Source organism: Perca fluviatilis, chromosome 8 (genome assembly GCF_010015445.1).
Source record: "Perca fluviatilis chromosome 8, GENO_Pfluv_1.0, whole genome shotgun sequence".
In the NCBI taxonomy this organism is placed as follows: Eukaryota; Metazoa; Chordata; class Actinopteri; order Perciformes; family Percidae; genus Perca; species Perca fluviatilis.
This window is the reverse complement of record NC_053119.1, coordinates 1,780,420-1,787,332: the sequence shown is the minus strand read 5'-3', so window position 1 is coordinate 1,787,332 and position 6,913 is coordinate 1,780,420.

Sequence of the window (6,913 nt, the reverse complement as noted above, 5' to 3'; positions counted from 1 at the left end):
CACACACACACACACACACACACAAACACACACCAACACACACACACATTATTCAGAGAGAGAGGAAACACACACACAGACACACACACACAGACACACATGCACACACACACAGACTCACACACACACACACAGACTCTCTCACACACACACAGACTCTCTCTCACACACAAACACACACAAACACACACACAAACACACACACACACACAGACACACACACACACACACACACATTATTCAGAGAAGAGAGGAAACATCCAGAGATAAGAGAGAGAGAGGAAACACACACACAGACACACACAGACACACACAGACACACACACACACAGACACACACAGACACACACAGACACACATACACACATGCACACAGACCCCCCCCCCCCTCCTGTGGGTTAGGATGCAGCCTGAAGCAGTGATCGCTATAATCGCACGCATCCACAACAACATCAAGAAAAGATCAACTAACTCAATATATATACAATATATATATATCATATATATATATATATATATATATATATATACACACATTCATATTATATGTGTGTTTGAGCTGAAAGCTGCGCTCCTCTTTAAATAGTTACTTTAGAGTTTCTTAAATTACTCATTAATTAATTAAAGGAGCGCTCTAGATTTAATCATTACAGGAGGGGGAAGGGGGGGGGGAAGACTCGCTCGCAGCCGGAGACGCTTCTGCTTGAGGCTACTACATGTAAAAAAAAACAGAAAATTGGAAAAACAGGTTAAAAATCCAATTTTTTAATTTGTCAAGGTGAAAAAATGAAAAATTAGATATTTGAACCCATTTTTCTGTTTTACCAAATTTCCGTTTCTGCTTAGAAAATTGGGGATGAAGACCCATTATAACTCTCTAATCTCTCAATCTGTTCTCATCATGTCTATCATTCTGGGTTTGGGAACTGCTGCTTGTTGTTGGTGTTGGGATCTTCTTTTTGGGTTTTGATATTTACATTTTAATGTTCTTTTATTCAGCACTTTGGTCAGATTAATGTGTGTTTAAATGTGCTCTAGAAATCAACTTTACTTACTGAAAGTTAACATAAGAAACATTTTACAGACCCAGAGATATGTTGCTTATAATAATTAATAAGAAATCACAATCAGAAGAAGTTTTATAGTTTAAGAATAATGTTCATTAAACAGATTAGATTATAGATACAGACCAAGATATAATAACAAGTTTATAACACTGACACCACTGCAAGATACTACTATTATAAATGCAGTAAAGACAATTCATATTCCTTCATATATAATATACAACATCACATAATCAAAATAACACATCTGGAACACACACACACACAGACACACACACACACACACGCAGACACACAGACACACACACACACATGCAGGTAATGTTAAAAAGTGAATTTCCAACTATTAAACCAATGTCCCCTAACAGCGTTGCCCCCCCCCCGCGGCCGAAGCAGTGATCCCTATAATCACACACATCCACAACATCAAGAAAAGATCAACTAACTCAATATATATACAATATATCATCTCTCTCACTCTCTCTCTCTCTCTCTATGTATATATATATATATATATATATATATATATATATATATATATATACACATATGACATAATAATACAGACGGTAAGGGAACATCTGCATCCTGTCAGGATCAAAGGTTACCTTCTAATATTCAAAACTTATGTTATTATAATAATAATCATTGAGTATTTATGTCTTATGTCCAATCATTTCTGTTTGTTGTTTCTGTAATCTCTCTCTCTTTGTCTTTTGTGTTCTAGTTTAAATGTTTTCTCTGCATGAATGTGTCCCATCCCTTGTTTTAAAGCCAGTGTATACCAGGCTGTATTAAAGCCAGTGTATACTAGGCTGTATTAAAGTCAATGTATACCAGGCTGTATTAAAGCCAATGATGAAATGATCATATATGTATATTAAGTGTGTGTGTGAGCTGAAAGCTGCGCTCCTCTCCGTGTCCTCAGGTTCACAGCGACTACAGCAGCACAGAGCATCAGCAGCAGGACACTGAGCACTGAGCATCGCACTTTGAAGAAGGTGGAGTAAAGCCCAAAGGGCTCCATGTACACTAACACAGTTCTCTCGGTTGACTCACACTGATAATCATCTTGGTCAATAACTGCACACCAGTACTCCCCTGCGTCTCCCACTGAGATATTAGAGATAACCAGGTTCCCATTATCACGGTACCTGCTCACTCTGCTCATTCTCTGATCAAACGTTACACTAAAGATTCTTCCCTCTGTTCGGTTCGACTTGATAAACCAACCATGCCACTTATCCTTTCTCCAAGCTATGCATCTGAGAGTGACTTCTTCTCCCTCTGAGAAGAGCTCTACAGCAGGGGGGCCAAATTTAGGGCACACCTCAAGCTCATACCGTTGCTCTCTCATAGAGGCTTTACAGTAGTACACACCTGAGTGATTTAACATTAGAGATGAAAACACCAGCGAGTAGTTTTGGTCTACTGAAGGAACAGTCTGGTTGTGTAGTTCTTGGCCAGAGATCCATTCAGACCAACGTGGGGGCTGGTCATCAGTGGAGTCAGTGATAGAGCACGGCAACACAGCGGTCTCTCCCACTGAGCCATAGATTATCTCAGTCTGTACCAACCCTAGAGTGTAACTGCTAACACACTGCTGTTGGTTCATCACCAGACATCTGTAGTATGTAAAGTCTGTTGCTGTGACGTTGGAAACACAAAGAGTTGATGTGTTTGTCACCACTTGGTATCTTCCTCTAACATTGTCCATCACTGATGCCATATTGTCCCCAAAAACTCTGCTCCATGTTTCTTGCTCATATCTAAAGTCCCGTTTGAGCCACTGGACATCCAGATTATCAGCTGCTCCCTCACATGGCACGTCCACTGTTTGTCCAAGTCTCACTGCATAAACTCTATATCGCCCAGCTATTGAAGTAGTACAAACAGTAATAGTGATGTTGTTCTCATGCGTCACGTTGCCCTCAGTCCAACACTCCTCTCGGTACGGGCCGGAGTCTGAATGGGTCAGGTGGAGGATGGTGTAAGAAGAAGTATTCACCGAGCTGACAAGTCGTTGTTTCAGGTGTTGAGGTACTGAGGAGCTGTTGGACCAGAGGTCAGAGGTGTTCCACAGGACAAGCTTCTCCTCACCATCAGATCTGGAGATCAGGCAGGAGTTGGTGTTCTCGGGGAGCTTGAAGGTGTAATTGGTCCTTTCCAGTCGGATGATGATCCGTTCTTGTGCATGGATGTTGTTGATGAGAGCAAACAGCAGGAAGGAGAGCTCTGTGACTGCAGCCATTCTGCTCCGAGGTCGACAAACACTGACATCACTCAGCTCATATACGCTCTACACCAACCCTCATCAGTAGCTGCTCTTTATCTGGTATCACACATGACTTCTTTATCTCATCATCAGAGGAAACTTTGCAGTATGACTTCTTTATCTCATCATTAGAGGAAACTTTGCAGCATCAGCTCTCTATCCAGTAATCAATGTCCTTTACACGAGTCTAAGGGGCCCTCCACACGGAAATGTTTTTTTGTGCAAACGCACATGTTTTGAATCGTTTGGGCCGACCGTCCAAACAAATACTTTGTCTCTGCTGCTTGACACTTCCCTCTGGATTCTATACAAGATTTATTGCAAACGTTATCTAGCTAACATTAAACATCGCTAAAGTAGCTGATCACTACAGCAGCGACGTAGCTAACGTTAGCTGCTATGGTTGTTTAGAAAGTGGAAGTTGACAATTTATCAACTAGCTAGCTAATCTGTCTGCTTATCAACTCCTTGAACGGATTACAGTAACTTTTACCACGGCTTATTGTAGAAAGGCTAGATTGTCAAAAAGACATAATTCATGGGTAATTGATGTTTGTTTGACTGCCGATGTTAGCTAGCAGAGCTAACGTTAGCGCACTAACGTTAGCTCTGCTAAAGAAAAAGGTAAACAACGGCAGAACTGGCAGCAACATTGACATTAATGCTTCGATTTGATTCAATGACCTACTTCGTCGAATCGAGCCTTTCATTCACCATAAAAGAACTCATCTTAACCCAGTAAGTTTACCAGACAGACATGCAGTCACTCTGAGAGTCTTGGCATCCGGTTGTTGGCGAACTCATTCAGGCCTCCTGTTTCCGCTTTGTCGCTCGCCGCTGAAAAAAAAAGAGCTGTGCGCAACCTCGGCTCGCGCGGCATAAATCGGAGGCGCCGGCCGGATATTACGTCATTTTGATGTCACGATGTCGCGCGCCACCTTGGTGCGTCTAGTATATAACGGCTTTACCGCATATCAGTTAAATTTTCTAAGCACAAACGGTAATTTGGAAAAACTGAAAAATGGTTTCCAACATCCAATTTTTCCAAGTTTTTCCAATTTTCTGTTTTTATTCAGAGGATCTGAAATTTAGAAAATTACAAAATTACGTCTGGGCTCTAATTATTCAATACTGCAATACTGCCCCCCACTCAAAATCATCACTTGCAAGCACCTCTGACCCCAAAGTCATTTTTTATTTATTTTTTTGGTCCATATGCAGTTAATGACCTGCATATTCCGCAAAGTAGAGGGAGAGAATATCATGGCAGTATTGAATAACTGGAGCTCAAACGCAATTTTGTAATTTTCTCAATTTCTTATCTTCTGAATAAAAAACAGAAAATTAGAAAAACTGTTTAAAGATCCAATTTTTTGTCAAGGTGGAAAAAAATTAAAAATTGGATATTTGAACCTATTTTTCTGTTTTTCCAAATGTCCGTTTGTGCTTAGAAAATTGAACTGATAAGCGTTACACGAACCGCTCCCTCCATTTCTGTTTTTATATCAGGGATAAAGACACATAATTACTCTCTAATCCCTCAATCTGTTCTCATCATGTCTATCATTCTGCTGCTTGTTGTTGGCGTTGGGATCTTCTTTTTGGGTTATGATATTTACATTTTAATGCTCTTTTATTCAGCACTTTGGTCAGATTAATGTGTGTTTAAATGTGCTTTAGAAATCAACTTTACTTACTGAAAGTTAACATAAGAAACATTTTACAGACCCAGAGATATGTTACTTATAATAATTAATCAGAAATCACAATCAGAACAAGTTTTATAGTTCATTAATAATGTTTATCAAACAGACAATAGATTATAGATATAGACCAAGATGTAATAACAAGTTTATAACACTGACAACACTGCAAGATACAACTATTATGAATGCATTAAACACAATTCATATTCCTTCATATATAATATACAACATCACATAATCTTTAGATTTAAAATAAAACATCTGGAACACACACACATGCACACACACTCACATACAGACACACAGAGACACACACACACACGAACACACAGACACACACACACATGCAGACACACACACACACATAGTCTCACACACACACACACATACAGGTAAAATGATAGTAGGTGACAGTAATGTTAAAAAGTGAATTCCCAACATGTTAAACTATTAAACCAATGTCCCCTAACAGAGCAGACCCCCCCCCCCCTGCAGCCCGAAGCAGTGATCCCTATAATCACACACATCCACAATAACATCAAGAAAAAATCAAGTAACTCAATATATATACAATATAATATCATCTATATATACTGGATATACACAACATACTAATACAGACTATAAGGGAACATCTGCACCCCGTCAGGATCAAGTTTTACCTTCTAACATTCAAAACTTATTTTATATTATTACAATAATAATCATTGGGTATTTATGTCTTATTTCCCATCATTTCTGTTTGTTGTTTCTGTAATCTCTCTCTCTCTATATATATGTTTTAAAGCCAGTGTATACCAGGCTGTTTTAAAGCCAGTGTATACCAGGCTGTATTAAAGTCAATGTATACCAGGCTGTATTAAAGCCAGTGTATACCAGGCTGTATTAAAGCCAGTGTATACTAGGCTGTATTAAAGTCAATGTATACCAGGCTGTATTAAAGCCAGTGATGAAATGATCATATATGCATATTTAAGTGTGTGTGTGAGCTGAAAGCTGTGCTCCTCTCCGTGTCCTCAGGTTCACAGCGACTACAGCAGCACAGAGCATCAGCAGCAGGACACTGAGCACTGAGCATCGCACTTTGAAGAAGGTGGAGTAAATCCCAAAGGGCTCCATGTACACTAACACAGTTCTCTCGGTTGACTCACACTGATAATCATCTTGGTCAATAACTGCACACCAGTACTCCCCTGCGTCTCCCACTGAGATATTAGAGATAACCAGGTTCCCATTATCACGGTACCTGCTCACTCTGCTCATTCTCTGATCAAACGTTACACTAAAGATTCTTCCCTCTGTTCGGTTCGACTTGATAAACCAACCATGCCACTTATCCTTTCTCCAAGCTATGCATCTGAGAGTGACTTCTTCTCCCTCTGAGAAGAGCTCTACAGCAGGGGGGCCAAATTTAGGGCACACCTCAAGCTCATACCGTTGCTCTCTCATAGAGGCTTTACAGTAGTACACACCTGAGTGATTTAACATTAGAGATGAAAACACCAGCGAGTAGTTTTGGTCTACTGAAGGAACAGTCTGGTTGTGTAGTTCTTGGCCAGAGATCCATTCAGACCAACGTGGGGGCTGGTCATCAGTGGAGTCAGTGATAGAGCACGGCAACACAGCGGTCTCTCCCACTGAGCCATAGATTATCTCAGTCTGTACCAACCCTAGAGTGGAACTGCTAACACACTGCTGTTGGTTCATCACCAGACATCTGTAGTATGTAAAGTCTGTTGTTGTGACGTTGGAAACACAAAGAGTTGATGTGTTTGTCACCACTTGGTATCTTCCTCTAACATTGTCCATCACTGATGCCATATTGTCCCCAAAAACTCTGCTCCATGTTTCTTGCTCATATCTAA